The sequence below is a fragment of the Triturus cristatus genome, chromosome 3_2, assembly GCF_964204655.1.
Source record: "Triturus cristatus chromosome 3_2, aTriCri1.1, whole genome shotgun sequence".
NCBI lineage: Eukaryota > Metazoa > Chordata > Amphibia > Caudata > Salamandridae > Triturus > Triturus cristatus.
Window position 1 is genome coordinate 932,384,469 of NC_140584.1, and position 23,099 is coordinate 932,407,567.

The window sequence follows — 23,099 nt, forward strand, 5'->3', positions numbered from 1 at the left end:
CTTTTTCCTACAAGTAGGTTGCATCTTATGCTGCTACATAATTTTGATTTGTGACGGTCAGTCAACATAGTGTATTTTAGTAACAAGCCCATAAAACCATTTAATTACACACAAAACAAATGTTAAAATCAAAGTGCATGTGCATATAAAAAAATAGGTAGCTAAAGCTAGTATTAATTAAACATGAGAAGGTTAAAAGCATTTAAATCATCCAGATAGTGTACATGCATAAAAGCATCTTTTTGCAAGCAGTATATATGCAAACATAGTGGTCAGAGATATGCTAGTTGACCTATATCAGAAGAGAGTTTAACTAAAGGAACTTCATCTAGTTAAGCGAACAGCGTGATTCCAAGTGCTTTTCTTATACGCCTCACTGCTACAAGGTAGCATCCAAGATTTAAAGCCATCCCAGTACTCCAATTGGATCTTGGAATCCTGTAGGCTTCGGTATATTGTCTTGTGCCTAATGTAATACAAAGCAGCCTTATGCAGGACCTCCTGAGCTTAGCATATGCGGCCACAAAAAAAGTAAGTGTTGTATGTCCTCACTATAGCCAGGACATAGTGGTCAATTCTGCGATTTCTGTCTAGCTGGGTCACAGTTATACGTGAAGTCATTTACAAGTAACATATCAAGTTGGAGTTTGATTAACAAGGTGCACGCTAATGGTGGAATAAAAGCATCCATGAATTAGTCAAATGCAGGGACAGGTTTAAAAATTAATTCCTCAGTTAGACCAACAATGTTTTCATTGCGATAGTATGAGTCAATTGTATAGGCCCAGTATTTCTCTTTAACATTTGCCTTGGAATTTATCTGAGATAGATTTAGCAAAATCATACCCAGGGTTTTTATAAAATAAACCAATAGAATGATGGTGCTATTCCTAAGGATAGAACTTCCTCAAATGCAGACCTGTTTATAGTCAATTTGGGGTGGACCATAATCTAGCCCTATAAAGTAGATCTATGCTTGACAAGATCCACTATTATTTTGAGGCCAGTGTCAAAGAAACAGGGACTGATGGGGTACTTCGTGGTAGACAAAACAATGATTTAATAAAACAATTTTCTTGTAAGACAACATATGAGTGTTTTCCACTCTCCATACTTTTGCCCCACAAAAAGCCGCTGATTGCACCTTGGCATTTCAGTGACTGGGGACACAGATTTAGATGTAAAGGCTTAAAATCGTTTGACACCCCCCCCCCCCAACCCCCGCTCTCCAATTTCGGGCAATCATGGACACCTTTTAATATATAATCCGCCAAGTCGTCGATGTAGAGGGAGAACAGGATAGGAGTAAAAACACATCCCTGTCCTATCCCATGCACAATGGGTATACGATCGGTTACCTCCCACCCCCCCTGTTCCCCCACAATACTTGGGCATAGGTCTTGTCATGCAATCTAGTACTTTTGAATCAATACCCATACTGGTCAGTGACGACCAGAGTAACCTTCTCGGAACCAGGTCAAAAGCAGACCTCAAATCAACAAAGCCAATATACAGGGGCTCTTGGTGAAAGCCACATACTTCCACCTTAGACGATTTAAACGAAACACCTGATCTATGGTGCTCACTTTCAGGTTGGACCCTGCTTTGTATGGGGGAAAGAATCCTCCTCTCATCCATTCAATCTTGGAGTCTAGATAGGATCTGGTGGTAGAAAATCATTTGCAGATGTCAATCAAACTTATTGGCCTGTAATGGCCTGGAGAGGTCTTGGCACCCTTTTTTCTAAGATAGAAATGATCTCTGCTGCCAGCCAAGACATCGCCTTCCAGTATTTTATTTGAAAGGGCATGAATATAATGGCCCCATAGGTTAGGTTCCGAACAGAAGCGGTCACCTGGGACTTTATCAAGTCCTGGGGCTTTGCCCGGTCAAAAAGCATTAATAGCAGTTAGTCTCACTCTAGGAGAATCTTAGATTTTTCTACTCTAGACAAGACTGCTGCTCAAGATAGCAGGAGGGGGGACTGGCAAGGAAAGAGCAGCATATAAGCTGGTGAAATAATCGACCCACTGCTGCGGCTGTACCATGCATTCAATAGAGCTAATAGAAACTGCATTACCATGAGAGAAATTCTTCCAGAAAAGGTGATTCTCCAGTATTGCATCTTTAATAGATTCACATGCTTGAATCATCCCCGTCATCGTAGTGGGAGTCCCACGGTATACATATAAAAGCAGTAGATAGAATGACCATAGGCTACCATGCCATGAAAAGTCAGTGCAATAGCCTATCCACCTTCTTTTGTAAAAAGAACCAAATCCAACCAACAGCCAATCAGGCGACTGCACCCACTAGAACAATCCCAAGAGAGGCTAGGTTCCTCAGATTTTACCACACGTCGTGTGAAAGGGAGTTTCCCTGAGCTCTGCTCAGTTTTTCTCTGGTTTCTCCAGCTTTCTAGCAGTATTCTCTTCAAATATGTCTGAATCTTCAAAGAAAGGTCTCTTCACGTCGTGTGGATCATGTGGGAAAATGAGGTTGCATGCTGAGAATCCACATAAGCAAAAGACACACAATTGATGGACGGAATGCAGAACAAATCAAAACATTCTCCCCCAGTCAAGAGATCTGGGTTAAATCCATGATTCTTTTGCTCACTGTGAGAAAGTGGCTCTGTATATACTGTTCCCAAATAGGTGCAGGGTGTACAGAGTCCACAGTCCCCAGAGGCTTGGCAGAGGCTAAAGTTAGATATAACCTTACTCTCTAAAGTGGTAGCTTGGTTGAGCAGTAAGGCAGTATCAGAGGACAGTGTAAAGCATTTGTTGTACACACTCAGTCAGCAAATGGTCTCACACACTCAATAACTGAACTCTAGGCCAATGGTTTACATAAAAAAAATATATGCTTGTTTTATTTTAGAACCAACAATTGGAATTAAAATATACTTTCTCAGAATGAGATGCTTTATATAAATACTTTTGCAATATGCAATTGACTTTTGTAAACAGTTACAAGTGGTTGCAATAGGCAACACTATTTTAAACACAATAATGCATTGAGTTAAATGGAAGTTTCATGTTATTTGCCACAGATTACTTTTAGGATTACTTTTGGAATTCCAGGACTGGATCCTATATTCAGTCCTGGGTCAGTACTTGGAATCAAGTGATAAAAGTCGACTTAATTACTGTGATGATTTTTAGACAATATTTTGCTATTTTAAAAGTTGACACTTAGAAAATATTTCATAGAAAACAGTCAATGATTCCCTATGGCAGAAAATTCAAGTTACAGGTATAGTATGTTCTCGTTACTTTTGTAATCCAGTACTGGGTGCCTAGACTCAGTACTGGGACCTTTATCCAAAACAGGTAAGTAATTACGTTTTCAGATATTATACGATTTTTAAAGAATATTTAAAGATTGCAGAAATTGACACTTATAAGAAATTTCACAGAAAAACAGTCAATGATTTCCTGTGGGAGAAAATTGGGTTACTGGTAAGTACAGTTGTAAGTAGTTTTCAGAGTCAATGCTGGGCACCAAGATCCAGCACTGGGAGCTCACCTAAGAGCAGGTGAGTATTTTCGTTTTCGTTACTCGGCTGATTTTTGGTAAATATTTTTAGTTTTGAAAAGTCCACACTTAGAAGAAATTTCAGGAAAAAGCCAGTCAATGTTACCCTATGAAGAAAATTGAGTTATCGGTTTAAAGGTGAGTACTCGACTGGCAGAGTTGAGGTTCTGGGCATAGACTCAGGGGTCCCCCAGGGTCAGGTAGGTACCGTTGGTTCACTCCCAGCGGCACTAAGGCGGCCAGGTGCAGAGAGAGTTAGGCCCAATGTTATCCTATAAGGGATAGGGGGGCCTTGGTTGGTGGCTGCTGACTAGCAGGCCACGCGGCTGTGGGAGCTGGGCTCCTGGTCACTCACTCAGGGCAAGTGGGGAAGTAGATGGGTGTAGAGGTTGCACTGCCAGGGCCACTCGGGTGGCTGGGTGCAGGGTGCTTTTGAGCCTTTGGGCGCTCAATTGATTTCAATGGGAAATCTCAGGTTTAGTAAGACTGCAAGCTCGGGGACGAGGATTCTTCAGGTGCCACCACCACTTCGAGAGGTAAGTTGGGTAGTTGGAGGCTAGGTAGGTACCCCGGGATTGGGCCCAGGGGGCCGCGGGGCGCTGGGTGCAGGGGTGCCTTTTGTTGTCGGGAAATCTTACCCTCTGTTGATCGCGGTTGGGGGGGCACCTTGTTCTGAGGCTGCATGCTTCTTTAGGAGTGTCGAGGGAGGTCTTTGGGTGCCGGACTCGGGGTCACAGTCGCCGTGGGGTCGTCCTCGTGGTCTTTGTTCACTCCGGCACAGGCCAGGCTTGGCTGGTGCAGAGTGTGCTGGGTTCGCGGTTCTGGGCTGCTGCCAGGGATTGGAAGTAGATTTTGAGTAGAGCCTCTACTCATGGGAGTCCCAGGGGGCTTAGTCAAAAGGTAGCCAGGTCCTCCGGGGTTTGTGAGGTTGCTGGCCACAAGAGATGCCGGGTTGGAGCAGGAGCAGGCTCGTGGGTCGACAGGCCGGTAGGGCTGGGGCCAAAGCAGTTTGTGTCTTCCTCTTCTTAGCAGCTGCAGGGCAGGTCTTCTTTCTTCTAGCTCTTCTTCGGATTTTGGAATCTGGAATCTGGGGAAGGAAGGTTCAGGGTGCCCCTAAATACTAGATTTAGGGGCGTTACAGGCAGGTGAAGGGCAGGAGCCAATGGGTCCCTGTCCTGGGGTGGCTACACCCCCTATCCTGCCTCTCTCCTGTGGGAGGGGGGCAGTAGCGTAGTCCTGATTGGGCAGGGCTTCCCATCTTCAAGATGGCAAGAGCTCGGAGATGTGCTTCACCTCTCCTCCCCCCACCTGAGGGGTGGGGTTGGCAGGCTGGCCCATCTCCTGTCCTTATTTGGGGTTTCCGGCCAAGCTTCCCGCCAGAGTGAGGGGTTGCAGTGGCCTGGGGAAGATCACAGAGGCGGCATGCCTTTGAAGCTTCCCCCTATCCATCCTGGGGGAGGAGATTTAGCACATCGCCCAGGATGTGCATTGTTGCAGACCCAGGAGAGATGGGGCTCTCCTACCCAGGGGTCCAACAACATGTCTGCTGTGTGGCAGCCTAGGCAGCCTTAGAACAGACGTGGATTGTAGGTTTAGGTTTCAGGGGGCCTCTCTAAGATGCCCTCTGTGGTGCTTGGTACATTAAATCCCACACTGGCATCAGTGTGGATTTAATGTGCTGAGCAGTTTGATACCAAACTTCTCAGTCTTCAGTGCTGCCATTATGGTGCTGTGGAGTTCATGTTTGACAAGCTCCCAGCACCATATACTCTTAGATGGCAGCACTGCACTTACAGAACCCAGGAATGGACCTGGGTACTGAAGGGGCACAGGGCTCCTGCCTCTGTGCCCACACCACTGGCATAGGGCACCCAGCTAGAGGGGTGGCTGATGTATGCCAGGGCAGTGTAGGTTGTTGGCATGGCACACAGGGATGTGTGCCATGTCGACTCTGTTTTGTCTTGTATCCAGACGCTCAGCCTGCAAGAGCAGTGTGTGTGTGTTAGGGTACAGGGCCTCTAAGGGTGGCACAATGAGTGCTGCAGCCCTTAGAGGCCTTCCCTGGTCACAAGGCCCTGGGTACCTAGGGTACCATTTACCAGGGGCTGACATGTGGCCAGGGTTTGCCAATTTGGGTTTTGGCTGTTAGGCAGTTTTTAGGGAAGGAACACAGTCCCTGAGCTCCTGATTGGCAGGAGCCCAGGGCACAACAAGGAAAAGTGCATCAGCTATTAGGCACAGAAGGGGGGGTTACTGCAACAGGAATCCACTTTCTTACACTCACCATGCGACCCCACTTTAGACCTGGCCATATGCAAATCAGTCTCATGGGAACAGTCCAGCCCGAACTGCCAATCCAAGTCCTCCCCGGACCAGAAACAAGCATCCTAGAACCGGTTTCGGGGTTTCACCCCTCTTCAGCCAGGATAGCTTGATTCCGGTGGCACAGTGAGCCCGGGACCTACGTCTAGCACTTAAGATCTGCATCTACTGCCTTTACCCTCAACACAAGGTAAAAGACTGCAAAATCTGTGGAACCTTCTCTATAAAAACCCTCAAGGATAGGGAGGGTAGATTATTGATTTGGCTACAAAAACTTAAGTCAAAATCTGATGTTCTCTCTGAGGACAAGAAGAGCTCTACCTCTCTGGCTTCAAAGGAAACACCTAAAAGGAGAGAGAGATCTCTTGAATCTCCTGAAGTTTCCAAGAAAAATACATCAAAAAGGTCTCCTAATGAAGAGGAAAGAACATCACAAAAAGGAAAATTTCCATTTTCTACTGAGGAGAAAAGCCATAAGAAAGAAATATTCTTCTATCCAATCCATGAAGATATGTCTCTAAGAAGCTTGTAGCACCGACGGCGTTAACTAGGATCACCATCAATGAAAAAACCATCCTCTAAACAAGTTTCTACTTCCTCATCGTCGACAAAATCTCCGGTGACGATGATTGGTGCACTGCCGTCGACCTCATCGTCGATGGCAACACTGACGACAACTACAACTTAATCGTCTGCATCCTCGTCGACGTCAGTGGTTCCGTCAACGACAATCTCTTCGACTATACCGACGATGGCTTCATCTTATTCTATCATGTCCTCATCGACGCAGACTCCGTTGCCGTCGACGAAGCTGATGCTGTATACCACGCCTGGTTGTAATCGTTAATCTTCCTTGCAGCTTACGCCAATATATCCTTCGACGTTCTCGTCGATACCGTCGAGGAGGCAATTTTTGCAAACTCCTGCTATAGTTTCTCCTTTACCTCCTTAAACATTTTTGGAGGAATCTGATGATGATGGGATGTTTGGACCTGCTGGTAGTCCTTCCCAATTGCATGTTAAATATCAGGAGGACGATGACTAAGATTATGGAGGATACTATCAACAAGAATATCACCCTCATGCAAAAATGCAATATATGGAGCTAGTTTCTGAACCTATGGTCCACCTTCCTGTCGCAATGGTACAAGACCTTCAAGATTTATAACAAGACTATCGTACACGTTTTCCTTTTGCACCTGTTCTTCCTACCACACAGCCACCACCGCCTGTTTCTCCACCTTGTACCGCTGTACGCATCCTCCCCGATGGGAGATACTAGTGGGCCACAACAAAATCCAGATACCTCTGATGAGGGAGACATTGAGGATAATCAGCCTCAGAAGCAAGATCAAACAGGAGATGAATCGGATGATTGTCATCAACACCAGCGTCTCCATCTCCACAAATGATAGTCTCTGCCAGAAGACATCGGCGGCTCTCATACTTTGAGAGAGCAGCATCACGTTTCCAACTATCCCTAACAGTAAAGCAATCAGACTGCTTTCTCTATGATTTTAAAGACCTGTCTAGAAAATCGGTTAGGTCTATACCTATCGTTGACCACATATGAGAAGAAGGGTTAAAAGTAATGAGGACACCAGCCACAGTTATCCCTGTCTTGCACAGAATTGACAAGAAATACAAGGCTCCGGACGATGCTCCAGCGTGTCTAATAATTCATCCTAAGTTTGACTCTGTTATCTCAAAGGCCGCACGACAGAGATCGAGGAACGCTCTAGCGCCCACTACTGCTTCACCTGACAGAGAAGGGCGGCGCTTGGATAATATTGGGAAAAGGTTCACAACCACATCAGGACCAACTGTTCGAGCTGCCAACGCTCTTTCGATTTTAGCTAGGTACGATCGACAGATGTGGTCAGACATTGCCCAATTCTTAGATCTCCTTCCAGAAGACAAGAAGATGGAAGCAAGAAAAATCATGCTTGAAGGAGAAAGGTCAGCATCCGAAATTAATGATGCTTCCATGGATATTGCTTCTTTAGCTTTCCGTCAGCTCTTTGGAGCCGCTGTCCTGAGACACCAGGGTTTGCTGAAAGCAACTATGTTTTGCTCTGAGGGACAGAGCAAAATATTGGATATGCCGTTTGATGGTGAAACACTCGTCGGCAAGCGCATTGATGACGCTTTTCAAACCATCAAAACTGATACGGACACGGCTAAGGCTATAGGAATGCTCCAATATAGATAGACCCCCTTTCGTGGAGCGCGGGGCAGAGGAAATTATTCTTTTCGAGGAGATTATCAAAGGTACCAGCCTCAAAAACTACACCTCTAACCGGCCGTCCTACCAGCAGTAACAGCAATACCGTGCACCACCACAGGCTGCCTACCCCAGACAGCCTAGACGAAAGCAACAGGCTCAGCCCAGAGATTCGGGACGTAAACAGTGACGCTTCGCGCCTGCCCCTCTCTATTCTCTGAAGAAAACCCCCTCTCACATTTTCTGCATCGATGGCAAGAAATAACATCAGACAAATGGGTCCTAGATATAATCGGGTATGGACATACCTTAGAGTTTACCCCAATGCCACCTCATCACCTGCCTCAAAGATTAACACCACCCCATCTTCAGTTGTTAAGGAAGGAGGCTTTGATAATGCTTCAAAAAGGAGCAATAGAACGTGTTCCACGCTTTCAGAAAAGAAAAGGTTTCTACTCTCGCTTTTCCCTGATTAAAAAAAAGTTGTTGGGGGTAATGGCGTCCCATTTTAGACCTCAGGAAACTCAACAAATACCTGCTGAAGAAATCCTTTCGCATGGTTACTCTTCAGGAGATTTTACAACTTCTGAACCATTCAGATTTTTTAGCAAGCTTGAATTTGAAAGACTCATACTTCCATATCCTTATCCACCCCAAACATCGAAAATGTCTACGTTTCTCTGTGGCAGGCGCTCATTATCAGTTCAAGGTCCTACCTTTCAGCCTTCACTCAGCTCCACAGGTTTTCACCAAGTGCCTTGCTCCCTTGGCAGCATTCCTACGGCTGAAAGGCCTACAGATCTTCCTATACCTCGCCGATTGGCTAGTGAAAGCCCCTTCTCATCAGGCTTCAGAAGGCATCTGTCTGCCTTCAACTATTCAGCTCTCTAGGGCTGGCAGTCAATCTCCGAAAATCCATTCTAGCCCCTTCTCATCGGCTAACGTTTCTATGAGCACTAATAGACACTCTACAAGACAAGGTATACTTGTCAACCGAAAGACTGATCACCATCTTATTTCTGGCTCACGACCTTTACAGAAGATAGTGTGCTTCTGTACGTCTCCTCAAATCCTTTCTTGGGATAATGTCTTCCGCCATTCTCATGGTACCTCATGCTCGACTAAGGATGAGACACTTCAAGAGCAGTTGGACGCCCAATGGCTTCAAATATCAGGATCATTCGATGAAAGTTCGAATAACTCCGATCATGAAGGATGCACTTCTTTGATGGCAATCTCTCTCTGGGACAGTCATTCCTTTCTCCTCTTCCAGAGTTTGTTCTGATAACAGATACATCTTTGGAAGGTTGGGGAGCACATCTGCATGACCTCCAAATAAGCGGCGAATGGAGTCTCTCTCTCTCTCCAAAATGCATAGCAATTTTTGGGAATTGCGGGCAATTTTTCTAGCCCTCCAATCATTCCTCCCAAGGATAAGAGCATCCTCAGTCCTCATACGCACTGACTACACCACCTGCATGCATTATCTGAACAAGCAGGGAGGAACAAGATCTCCGATCCTATCTTGGGAAGCTAAAAAAATATGGGATTTGACTTTACAACATCATATAACTATCAACGCGGAGCATCTCCCAGGGGTAAAAACAACCAATCCGACACCTTGAGCAGGTTGAATCAATCAAATCACGAGTGGGAACTCAACCAATTGGTTCTCAACCACATCTTCCAAAAATGGGGAACACCCAACTGGGACCTATTTGCGTCTCAGGGGAACCAGATATGCGGGTTCTTTGCCAGCAGGGAACCTCTGACAGGGTCATGGGGGAATGAGTTTTCTATAAGATGGTCAGGAATCTTTGCGTACGCTTTTCCCCCATATGCTCTGATCTACAGGGTGTTGATGAAACGTAAACCGTGCCAACTCATCCTAATTGCTCCACGTTGGCCTCGTCAGCACTGGTTCACGGAGCTGCTCCTGCTGTCACAATCCAATCCTTATCGCCTTCCTTAGTCAGCCACCCTGCTAACGATGAACAAGGAACAGATCCTGCATCCGCACCCAGCTTCTCATCAATTGCATGCCTGGAGCCTGAGTACAAGGATTTAAAAGATATTTTGTACAGGGCAAGAGCTGAGTCTACTACTAAAACATATAGACTGAAATGGAAACGTTTTTGTTCTTGGTGCCATCGCAGTGATACTCCTCCTCTTCACTCTTCCTCAGAAAAAGTCCTCATCTCTTGCAAGATCAGGTCTGGCGTATGCTTCAATAAGTATACACCTCGCAGCCATCTCTCGGTTTAGACGAACATCTTACGCCTTTTCTCTTTGTTCTGCTCGCATCAGCAAACAGTTCATGAAAGGCCTTTTCAGACCTTTTCCTCCTATTCGGCCTCCTCCACCAGAATGGCGTCTTAATGCGGTCCTCTCGCAGTTAATTAAACCACCTTTTGAGCCGATCCACAAGATAGAGCTCAAATTTCTCTCATGGAAAGTAGCTTTGCTTCTCGCACCTACATCGGTCAGAAGTGAAATTCAGGCCTTCACCATTAAAAAAAACCTTACTTTTGCAGCGTGAATCTTTCTGGATTCACTATGCTGTGCATTATTCCGCGATCTTGTGGTTGGGTCCGGATTCGTAGTCTTTTTCTTTCTTTTTTTTTTTTTTTTTTTTTTGTAGCCCAGGTGGGCGGCGACGACCCACCATTTGGTGCACCTCCCGTGACGTCGTCGTGCTTCCTTCGGAAGTCCCACCTTTGGGGCGCCATCTTCAGATTCTTTTTTCCGCCGTTGGGTCTGGATCGTCATCGGGAAGCTCCAGAATTACAATCGAAGGAAGAAAGAAAAGCGAGTTTCGTCGATAAATACTACGAAGATATCACAGGAAAGGAAGAGATTTCATCAGGAGCGCGAAGAAAGGAGGTTCTTAGCCTTTTTCTTCGACGACCTTGGAGAATGTGCACTCAGAGGCCCTGAGCGCAATGGACAAAACGCCATTCAAGTTCTGCCCAAACTGCCACCACAAGTTTGCGCAGAAGGACCAGCATCCGGTCTGCAACCTCTGCCTACCGGTCGAACACCAGAGTAAGGACTGCAACGCCTGCTCAGCCTTCGCGCCGAAGACGCTCCGGGTGAGAGATCGGCAGAGAAGAGCCAACGCCAGCATGGATGGCAAGGGTAAGGCCCCGTCGCTCTACGATCTGGGCCTCTCCACGGACGATGAGGACAACGTCGCCGAGGCAGCCGAAAACTTCACGGTCGTAGAGACCGACAAAAAAAAAGACTAGGTAAGAGAATCGTCGAGCGCAAAACAGAAAATACCTCAAACACGAGGGTGACTCGAGAAAATCAGAGTCTAAGTCCACGAAGGGAGCCCCGACGCCGAAAACTTCGACGACCAAAGGGGGAAGCATGGACAAGAGGCCGAGCGGATCCTTCGAAAAGGAGTCCCTGGTGCCGAAAGACGCCGAAAAGCAAGGGTCATCAAAGACAACCCAGGAAACAGGACGATCGACGCAGAAAGAACGGTCGACGTCGACGCAAGTTTCGACGAAAAGACCCGCGGTCGACGCAGAAAGCATCTCCGAGATGGAGAAAAATAAGAGGCGGCTCGAGGCCGAAATGGAGAACATCCTTCAGAGGAAGAAGGAGTTCGACGCCAAGATGTTGGAATTCAAGATTCCAACGGTTCCACCGACGGAAGTCGTCGAGGACAAATTCGACACCGAGGGATCTCGAAGAGGAAGACGAGACCTATTATGACGGCGAAGCCGAGGAAGAAGACCAGCAGTCGTTCTACGGCTCGGCGCCATCTACCAGCCACGACATCGAATGGCAGGATCTCGACACCGAAAACCCGGAGGAGCCCGTGGACACGTACCCTTCGAGGCCTTCGCCACCCGACAACATCGGGGTGTACAATATGGTGGTCAGGAGCGCAGCGACAGCCTTCGGCGTCAAACTCGACGAAGAGAAGCCGAAAGCCGATTTTCTCCTCGAGACCCTGCTCCCCATCCAGACGAGGAGCCAATTCCTCCCCATGCTACAAAGTGTGATGAATCAGGGGAGAGAAGCCTTCAAGGAACCAGCGACCTGCCGTTCGATCACGCCCAGGACGGAGAAGAAGTTTAAGCACTCTTCCCTGGACCCCCCCTTACATCAAAGGGAGCGTTACCGCCGACTCCATCATAGCTTCCACGGCCAGGAGAAGGGCCAACGTACCAGCAACTTCGGGCCCACCACCTGATAAAGAGAGCAGGAGGATAGACCTCACAGGAAGAAAGGTCGAGAGGAACGCCGCAGTGCACTGGCGCATGGCGAATTCCAATGCACTCCTCAATAGGCACCAGTACCAGCACTGGGACGAGATGGGGGAGATAGTAAAACACCTCCCCGAAGAATACCGCCAGAGAGCCTCGCACCTGGTAGACGAAGGCAAAAACATCGCCAACTCCTGTATAAAGACGGCGTTGGACGGGGCAGAGACTTCAGCAAGACTAATGGCCATAGGGGTCACCGAGAAAAGGCATGCATGGCTCAGAATCTCGGGATTCAAACCGGAGGTGCAGAACAACATCCTTAGCACCCCCTTCAACGGAGAGACACTGTTCGGAGCAACAGTCTCACCCAGCTGAAAAAAGAAAACGAAACGGCGAGGTCCATGGGGGCCCTACAGCTGAGGGGAATGAGGCGAGGCAATCCCTCGAGGAGACCCTACGGTAGGGGAGGAGGCCAGCAGGGGGCGTCGCACCAGACGTTCCAGCAGGGTCAGCAAGGTGAAAGTCACGGACAACAAGGTCAACAAAAGCAAAACTGGCAGTACCAACCTCGGGCCAGTCCTTTCGGGGGAGAGGGAACGGACGTGGCCAAAGGAGGAGAGGGGGTGACCAGCCCTCATCAAAGTGACTCAGCACGCAAGAGGACGCCTACCCTCGACATGCCCCCAAGGGTGAGGCGCAAAGAAGTAACATCAGGGGGGAGAGAAGATTCAAGAGCCTACGAGCATACAACACCAGTAGGCGGAAGACTGAGGTTCTTCCTTCAGGAGTGGCGGCGTATGACCACAGACAAGTGGATACTGAACATCATGCAGTACGGATACTGCGTAGATTTGAAGAAAAGACCTCCAAACAGGAAACCAAAGGGAAGACCGAGATCGGCTCAGGAACTGGCCCTACTCAGAGAAGAAACACGGAAACTTCTAGAAAAGAGAGCCATAGAGGCAGTGCCGTTCAGAGAACGCAACAAGGGGGTCTACTCAAACTACTTTGTGGTCCCGAAAGTAGACGGAAACCTCAGACCCATCCTGGACCTGCGTTACCTAAACAAGTTCATCAAAACGCAGAAGTTCAAAATTACTTCGCTGCAGGAGGTGCTGCCCCAAATAAGAGACGGGGACTTCATGGTCACCGTGGACCTCAAGGATGCCTACCTGCACATCCCAATAAACAGAAGACACAAGGGCCTTCTAAGGTTCAACATCGACCAGGAACACTACCAGTTCACAACCCTGGCCTTCGGATTAAAATCGGCGCCAAGGGTATTTACAAAATGCCTGTCGGCGGTCGCGGCCCACCTACGAAGGTAGGGAATCCATGTCTACCCCTACTTAGACGACTGGCTGGTCAAGGCAAACTCACGCGAGAAGTGCGAGAGGCACGCAAAACGCGTAACAGACACTCTCACGAATCTGGGGTTCTCGATTCACTGGGGGAAGTCATCGCTGGAACCGGAGCAGGTGAAGATTTTCCTGGGGGCAAAAATCAACTCCCTGAACAGTACAGTAGTGCCCAGCGACAGGAGGACAGATGCACTACTGAAGGAGACGCGGCTCTACCAGAAGGGGCGAGCTCTGACAGTGAGGTCAGTGAGCAAGATGATGGGGATGATGGCGTCGTGTATCCAGCTGGTGCCGAATGTACGCCTGCACATGAGACCATTCCAGGAATGGCTACAACCGCAATGGTCACAAGCAAACGGAAGTTGGGAGGATCTAGTGGTTGTTATGCACGTAGTGCAGGAGGAGTTAACTTGGTGGAACAGAGACAACTTGACAGCAGGAAGAAGCCTGACACCACCAATCCCACCAATGACCATTACCACGGACGCATCGCAAAAGGGATGGGGAGCGCACATGGACAACCTCAGAGTGAGGGGTCTGTGGGCTCCAGCAGATGCGGTTCGCCATATCAATTACCTCAAGTTGAAAACAGTCCTGCTAGCCCTGAAGGCATTCCAGAGGCACCTGTACTACCAGAGGGTGTTGGTTCAAACAGACAACACCACGGCAATGTTCTATATCAACAAACAAGGGGGGACACAGTCGTTCCCTCTCTCCTCTCTGGCTCAGGAGATTTGGAGATGGGCCATACCTCTCAGGATAGATCTACTGGCAATTCACCTACCGGGGAAGGACAATGTGGAGGCAGACTGGCTAATCAGGCAGACCTCGGCATCGCACGAGTGGGAGCTCAATGGCCAGGAAACTGAGAAGCTTTTCCGGAGATGGGGAACTCCCACAATAGACCTATTTGCAACACGCCAAAATGCAAAATGCCAAAGCTTCGCGTCCAGGCAACCAGATCAGCAATCCGAGGGAAATGCCCTATGGACAAGCTGGTCGAGGACATTTGCCTACGCCTTTCCACCGATACCCCTGTTGCACAGAGTGCTCGACAAATGCAGAACCAGCAACATGACTCTGATCCTAGTGGCTCCGCAGTGGGCAAGGCAGACATGGTTCTCACAAATTCAAGAAATGGCACAAGGCAATCCATACAGGTTCGAGAGGAGGAAGGACCTGCTCTCAATGCAAAACGGAGAGGTCCTGCATCCAGAGCCAGAGACCCTCAACCTGGCGGCATGGCTCCTGAAGACCTAGAGTTTGCACACCTAAGATTGCCTCCGAGCACTATGCGAGTGCTACGGGAGGCAAGGAAACCAACTACACGTAAATGCTACAGCGCAAAATGGAAGAGATTCACTGTGTGGTGCAGGAAAAAGGGCCTGCAAAACAGAATGACAAGAGACTCAACAGTACTGAGGTACCTCACTCACCTTCTGAAGAGTAACCTCTGCTCGAGCTCCCTAAGGGTACACCTAGCGGCGATCGTTGCCTACATCAGAGGTGAAAAGGGTGGAAGTTTCTTCACCTCGCAGGTGGTGAAGAGATTCATGGAAGGAGCCAAAAGAATGCCCCCCCCCCCCCCCCCCCCCCGAAAAGGTTGCCGCCGCCAGCATGGAATCTAAACGTGGTTCTAACGGAGCTCATGAAGGCACCGTTTGAACCCATTCACAAAGCCACACTGCAAATGTTGACGATGAAAACGGCCTTTCTAGTGGCCATAACCTCACTACTCAGGGTGAGCGAGCTTCAAGCACTAACGCTACAGGAACCCTACATTCAGATTCACAAGGACAGAGTAGTCCTGAGGACGGACCTACACTTCATGCCCAAGGTGGTGTCGGCGTTCCACATGAATCAGAGTATTCGGATACCAAGTTTCTTCCAAAACCCGACTTCAAACGCAGAAAAGGGCCTGCACACCCTCGACGCAAGAAGAGCGGTGATGCACTACATTGAGAGAACCAAGGAACTCAGGAAGTCGAAGCAGCTGTTTGTGTCCTTTGCTACTAGCTTCATGGGTAGGCCAGTGACTAAGGGCACCATCGCTAGGTGGATTGCCCTCACTATTCAATTCTGCCACAAACAGGCTGGACAGGAGCTAGCGGAGGGGCCTCAGGCTCACTCCACAAGGGAGAAGGGGGCCACCGTTGCCTTCCTGGCGAACACGCCCATCCAGGACATATGTCTCGCGGCAACTTAGGCATCTGTGCACACGTTCACGAAACACTACTGCGTGGACATTCAGATGAACAAGGAAGCACAGGTTGGACAGAAGGAGCTTCCAACACATTTTCAACGACCAACGCTCATCTACCACCCAGCCGCCACAAAATTAGGAAAACCGCTACAAAGTCTATGCACAGCATAGTGAATCCAGAAAGATTCACGCTGCAAAACGAATAGTTTCTTACCTGTCTGTGTAGTTTTGCAGCTTGAAGATCTTTCTGGATTCACTAGCGAACCCACCCACCTCCGCCAGGAAGATGAGGCTGGAGGAAGAGGGGGTAAAATGGAAAAGATCAAAAGAAATGAAAACGTACAGAAACATGGACAAGAAGGATTAATCAATCGCCTAGGGTTAAAAAAAAAGAAAAAAGGAAAGGAAAAGAGAACCCGAAGATGGCGCCCCAAAGGTGGGACTTCCGCAGGAAGCACGACGACGTCACGGGAGGTGCACCAAATGGTGGGTCGTCGCCGCCCATCTGGGCTACAAAAAAAACGAAGAAAAGACTACGAATCCGGACCCAACCACAAGATCGCGGAATAATGCACAGCATAGTGAATCCAGAAAGATCTTCAAGCTGCAAAACTACACCGACAGGTAAGAAACTATTCGTTCCGTTTGACAGAGGATTATGTAATGTTACAGACAAATCCTAAATTTATTCCTAAGGTGCCATCCCAGTTTCACCTTAATGAACCTGTAATTCTGCACACTTTTTTTCCGCATCCTTCATCTCCCGCGGAGAAATCTCTTCACGCTTTAGATGTAAAAAGATGCCTTAAATTTTATTTGCAAAGGACAAAGCATCTGCGCAGAACGGCTCAACTCCTAGTAGCCTATGGACCTGATAAATTAGGATCTGCTGTTACAAAAAAGGACTGTGGTACGATGGATTGCTGTCACTATCCTGGTGTCTTCTACTTCTGCTCTTTTTGCTGGTGTCACGCTAGACGAGATTTGCTGTGCCACTACCTGGAAGAATGCTCATACTTTCATGCAGCACTATTGCCTGGACATGGCAACTTCTAGCGAGGCAGCAGTGGGACAGGCAGTCCTGCATCATCTATTTCAATAAGGTATGCCTCTATTTCTAGAGGTATTCTTTCTTATCTGATATATACATTTATATATATGTTTATAGGATTGATGTGTTAAGTACTATCTCATTAATGTTTTTATATTGGCATGTATGTTATAACCCACCATCTGCCAAGGTACAAAGGTTTATATTACGTTACAATTAAACATACATGTTTGAGACTGCTACCTACTCTGATTCAAGCATGTGAATCTATGAAAGATCCAATACAGGAGAAGAAAATGAGTTACCTGTAGCTACGGTGCTCTAGTATTGGTATCTTTCATAGATTCACATGCGACCCACCCTCCTCCCCGGAGCGGCTTCCATTATTCTCTAAGGTTTATACTTGCACACTTGTGCTGGAAAATCTGAGGAACCTAGCCTCTCTTGGGATTGTTCTAGAGGGTGCTGTTGGTTGGATTTGGTTCTTTTTTACAAAAGAAGGTGGATGGGCTATTGCACTGCCCTTTCATTGCATGGTAGCCTATGGTAAATTATATCTACTGCTTTTATATGTATACTGTGGGACTACGACGACTGGGATGATTTAAGCATGTGAATCTATGAAAGATACCAATACAGGAGAACCGTGGTTACAGGTAAGTAACTAATTTTCTTATCTTTAAGTGCTTCAATAAGGGCCAACCATCCTGAAGTTGTTGACTGATTAGGTCACGGTCACCTGCTTTAATAGCCCTCATCTACCCCCACCCTCCATGAACCTTCCCAGTTATAATACATAGGGCATTAAACACAGCAGTATGAAGCTTGCCTAGGGAGATTTCATCCAAAAGGGGGGTTGGCAAAGGAGCCTAGTATGGTGTTAAACTAGGAGTAAATTTGAGTGAGTATCTCAGTGTTAAGACTGATCTTAGACCATGTTACTGCCCTTCTCTTATTTGCAAGAGACAGTGTTGTTGCAGAATGTGGGATTGCTATTCTTGTGAGTTAGAACAATTGTTTTGTCTGACAGAACAAGAGCATTATAATCACTCTCTGCTTTGGTAATAACTTAAAATTCTAAGGCTAGATACTACAAATCAACGTCTAGCAAGGTGTAATCGATTTTACTCTTTGAGACCCTCTGGAAAGAGCAGTACCAGGGGGATTTCAGATTTAAATCTACCGCTACAAGCTCACACCCCAAAGGACAACATACGTGACATAAGTCGTGTTGCCCCAATAGACCAAGTTCTAAACGATTTTGCTTCCAGTTTTGATGGACCCCTAGCTTCATCTTCCCCTTCTGTGATTGACAAGCCTTCAAGGGGCTACAAGCAAGTATTAAAATCTCCTGCAACTAGAATCAGGACATTACCCAGCATCCCGTTAAGGAGAAAAGCAAAAAGTTTTAGGCTAGGTGATTCTTCTTCCTACTTACAGGACAATTGTAGTTATTAAATATGTTTAGCTTAAGCTTCTGTCCACTAATATATATGCCCTAAATATCATTGCTATTTGTGTCTATCCTTTTGATACCCCCGGCATGATCTTAATCCAAGTTAGGAGGCTGCCAGACTAGCTACCTGCCCTTGAGGGGACCGCTTCTACACTGTAGTTGGAAAACCCTTGCAAAAAACGTTGTCCAGAGCCCAAGTCTCCTGCATTAACACAATATCATACCCATCTGCCAACTGCCTCTTATACCAGCGATATTTAATAATATGATCTTAAACGGACTGGTAGTGCAGTTACTCATTGTCTATGCTGGTAAAATCGCTAATGGGTGAGTCGGCAATGGGTAATTATTCAATAGGTCAGGGGTTGGGGTAATCAGGGTAGACTTTGTTGTTGGCTAGGGATAGAGATTACACCACAACCTTTAAAACTCTATTCAGATGTCATGTTAGCAAGTTTAGTTTGATGTTTGAACTGTAGGTTTACTTCTAATATGGAAACGTTGGGACACATGCAGAGTCATTCACTTGTGTTCCCTAGACCTACCATACCATTGCCGCCTTCTATACATGTTATTTTGAAGCCTTTTTGTTGTTGCCGATTAAAGAATGCTTACAGTGGTGCATTTGTAATGCTTTCATTTGGGAATTATCTGTTCCACTTGTATATTATGAATTCACAACTGTCACTCACTTAACCACTTTCTGTTTTGAGAGGATTTGTTTAGGACAGTTTCTGTTATTGGGTGGCCTTTTACTACTAAAGCAGCACACTGCATTTTCTTGCCAATATAGTTCCCATTTCTGCAGCAAATCTTTTGTAATGAAGTGCTTTACAGAGCTATACACTTATGACTTCTTTAGCTATTCAAAGCAAACATTGGCTAAGCCAATATGTATTGCCTTTGAAAGGCATTAGCCAAACCTTTTTAATTGCTGATGCTAGATAGCAAATGCAAACATTTTAATTGAAACTAGCTGGCCCCTGAATGATGCAAAGGCATGCATTGTTATACTGGTGCGTTTGAGCCCTGATACTACGGTGGACTTTTTTTTTTTTTAATGCCCACACTAAATAGTATCTGCAACAAAGCAAGCTTGTTGCCAGATTTCATCATAGTCTTTGCAGCTGACCTACATCCATATTTGATTTAGCTTTTAGCTCCCATATGTACATGCCAAGGATTTAAAGTCCGCATGTGTTTATGTTTTGAAACAAGAACACATTGTTTCACTTTGCACTTTGCTTTAGCACTGAAAGTATAATTGTTGAATTGTAGTATTGTATAGGTGCTGCTATTTACTTTGTAACAACATTAAAAAAATGCTATTGCAGTAAGAATGACCATTCCGTAAAAGAAATACTCATCTTCAGCATTTGTAGAGTTTAACATTTAGCTTAACATAATTCATATATAAAACACAAGATAGGCAATCACAGGTTTACTTAAATTTAAAAGTAATGTGCAATCAGAAAATATATTTACAACTAATATCAAGTGCCGGTGGTAGAAAGGCTATATAAATGTCAATACAATATCAATAATACAAAGTACAATTAAATGATTTTTCCCACAACACAGTATGAATAAAACCATTCATACAATAACTCCTTGTGGCATCACTGCTGTTCAAATGACATGGAATTGGGGGAGGGGCAGGGGTATAATTAATTACTGATTTGCATACTTGTGTAAGAGTCCTGCATGCCATTAAAAATATATTGATGCTCTGACACGGACAATGTCAGCCTTAAATAGAAAAATATAGTCCCTTTGAACAGTTGATTGGCTAAGAATGTGGTGTTCATATTAGTTCTTTCAGGATATGGAAAATCTATTCTGCTCGCTTCGTAAAGTACACCTTTAGGATTTATAATCACATAATTGAAAGCAGCGTACAGGATACAATAGTAACCCCATGTTCTGTAAGATTAGACACAAATAAATTAAGGAAAGGTAATATTATATGCTACAGTGTACACATGGCTTTAAAATGATTTACGAATTGTTTCATTGTAATTCAGGCTTCAAAACTTTTGTTTACCTCTTTAGAGCTTTTTCCATTCTGACACTGTTCGCTTCCCTTAACGCTTCCTTTGGTTGCAGTTATTTTGAGTGGGTTACATTTTGCATCAAAGCTCTTGTTATGTTAATATTTAAGCATGATTGTCTTCAAATGTGTTTGGCAGTATTAATCAAAAGCTTAAACTAGTCATTTTAACTGGGCTGGCTTGCAAGATTTTCATAACTGATAGACTTCTAGCTGCAGATTCCTTACCTTGGAATTCTCCTCATCCTTTAGACTGGATCAGGACATTTTTCGTGAGTAGTACCCCTGTATGCTAGTAGGTGCAATCGTTCGGTTCAGTGTGGCGTCACTGGCACAGATGTCCGCAGTGTTTATGTAGGGAACCCCCACCCCCCATGCTGACATCGGTTCTTTACTTACAACGCTAGCTAGTGCAGATCCGGGAACAGCTACCCTTTAGTTACTTTCTGACTAGGTTTCTTTACAACATTCAGTCAAAGACTTTTTTGAGGTTTACCTCCTGGTATGTCGGGGATGTCTTTGAAAAAGGCCGGCATATTTTTGTGACAGAACCACACCTTTTCTGCCTCTAATGCTGGGACCACGACCCAAAGGCCTGCCATGCAATGCACCCAAAGGCCTTGAGGGAGTGATCCTTCAAGCTAAGGGTGGCTCGACCTGCAGTGCTGTGACGATCGAGGTCCCGGTTGAGGGAAAGGTACTTAGACCTGTTGCAGAGCCCAAGGAAGTCCTCGCATTCCAAGTTGTCGAGCTATTTGGGTAAATCGAAGTCTCACAAGAAGTTGTCAAAGCGTGCTTTGACTTCACCCTCTCCGTCAACTGACAAAACTGTGTCGCCACTCGAGGCCTGCCTTTGCAGTTGAGCCAGCGCCTTTGCCGGCCCAATGCCCGACTCCGGTATGGAGCCGGTGGTGGTGTCCGATACTGTCTCCGGCACTGACTGCAGCCATACCGTCCAGGCTAGAGCCTGAGCCCTATTCTTATAAGCTAGGGCTCAGGGAGGAATGGGAGAGGTCGCTGAACCCTGAGGAATATCAGTCTTATGAAGAGCAAATGGACCAGGTGTGAGGATCAGGGTGAAGCCAGTGGACTGGTGCTGTGGCTGAGGTCCTGGACCTTAGTCAATTCTAAAGTCTTGACTGAAGTGCTTCAGCCGGGAGTGTCCCTATATAAACCGATTCTCCCTTTCAATGAGGAACTTTACTGACACCCACCTTGAGATTTGGGCTAAGCCCAACACAGGCGCTCCTGTCAACAGGGCGATTGCCCGCCGCTGCAACCCTGCTTCCAGGGGACCCACGTTTTCTCACCCAGCACCCTACCCCTGAGAGCTTGGAGGTCCAAGCATCAACATCCCATGTAAATCCTGGCGCATTCCCTACCACACTCGCAGAGAAGGAATCCAAGATGCTGGACAGTCTTGGGAAGATGTCGTCTTCTGCCAGCCTGGCTTTGCGATCTGGGCTGCTATTCCCGTGCCCTATGGTATATGGTTGCACGGGTGCTGCCAACAGTCCCAAAGGAGGCCTCATTTTGCTCTCCCAGGCTGTTTCTGATGGGAGGTATGCAGCTAAGTTCACTATCAGCTTTGAATTGGACACGACCTACTCACTAGGCAGAGATATTTCATTGACAGTCACCCTGCAGCACCACACCTGGTTGACAACACCTAGCTTTTCTGGGGATGTCCAGTTCTCTCATGGACATGCCTTTGGATGGCTCTAGTCTCTTCGGAGACCAGGCAGATTCTGCGCTGGAGTTCTTTAAGAACAGCAGGGCTACGGCCAGGTCCTTGGGCTTTTCTATGGCCCCTGGTCACCCTCAGTCATTCTACCGCTCCATTTGTGGCCTCGGAAGGGGTGTATACCAGTGTCTTTCCCTGCCTAGTCACTGCGACGTGCATGCTTTCCACCCTCTGCGTGGCACAGATGCAGTTCCTCTAGGCCTGTGGGTCAGGTGTCCAGCATCCGCGTCAGTCCACTAACACCCCAAACAGCCGCAGCCTTAGTCTGCCCGTTTACCATCATCATCATTCAGTCAGAGGCAGGATTCCCCATCACCTGCCCCACTGGCAGTCTAGGGGCTACTGCCTCCTGTAGAAAAGTGCCCCCTTTTGACATGGCCACCCCACTTTTTGAATGGTATCTGATGCAATTTTGACTGAAGTGCACTGGGCTGCTGCTAACCAGGTCCCCTGTGCCAGTGTTCTTTCCCTAAAACAAGGTAACTGCTCAGCTTTAGCTCCTTTGCAAGTCCTTAGTAAATGGTACCCAAGGCATGGGTACGAACGAGGATCCAGAAGGGTTGAAGCATGTATTGTGCCACCCTAAGGGACCCACCACCATAATTATGTAAACTGTCATTGCAGGATGCAAAAAATGGTGCAAACACGACATGGCACACCCTGTGTGCCATGTCCACAGACGCTGCATGCAATATATGTAAGTCACCCCAACAGCAGGCCTTATAATTCTGATGCTATACCCCTGTGTTGTCTAGTTCAGTTGCTAGATAGTACAAGTGAACAGGGAAGACATCTTAAGTATAGGGATGATTTGTGCCCCTTATAAATGAGTCAAAATAATTAAATGTAGTGGGTACTGGTCATTAAGAGTTCCTCATCTAGGGGGCATGGCCAGCCGCCGAGAGTAATGGCCGCTTCTTAAGGCGGC

The 23,099-nt window shown here is 46.8% G+C and overlaps 1 protein-coding gene across 1 annotated transcript in view; it reads left to right on the forward strand.

The window, feature by feature from the left end:
* MED13 (mediator complex subunit 13) overlaps positions 1–23,099 on the forward strand; it is a 1,552,815-nt gene that overhangs the window by 1,180,506 nt on the left and 349,210 nt on the right. The window lies entirely within an intron of this gene.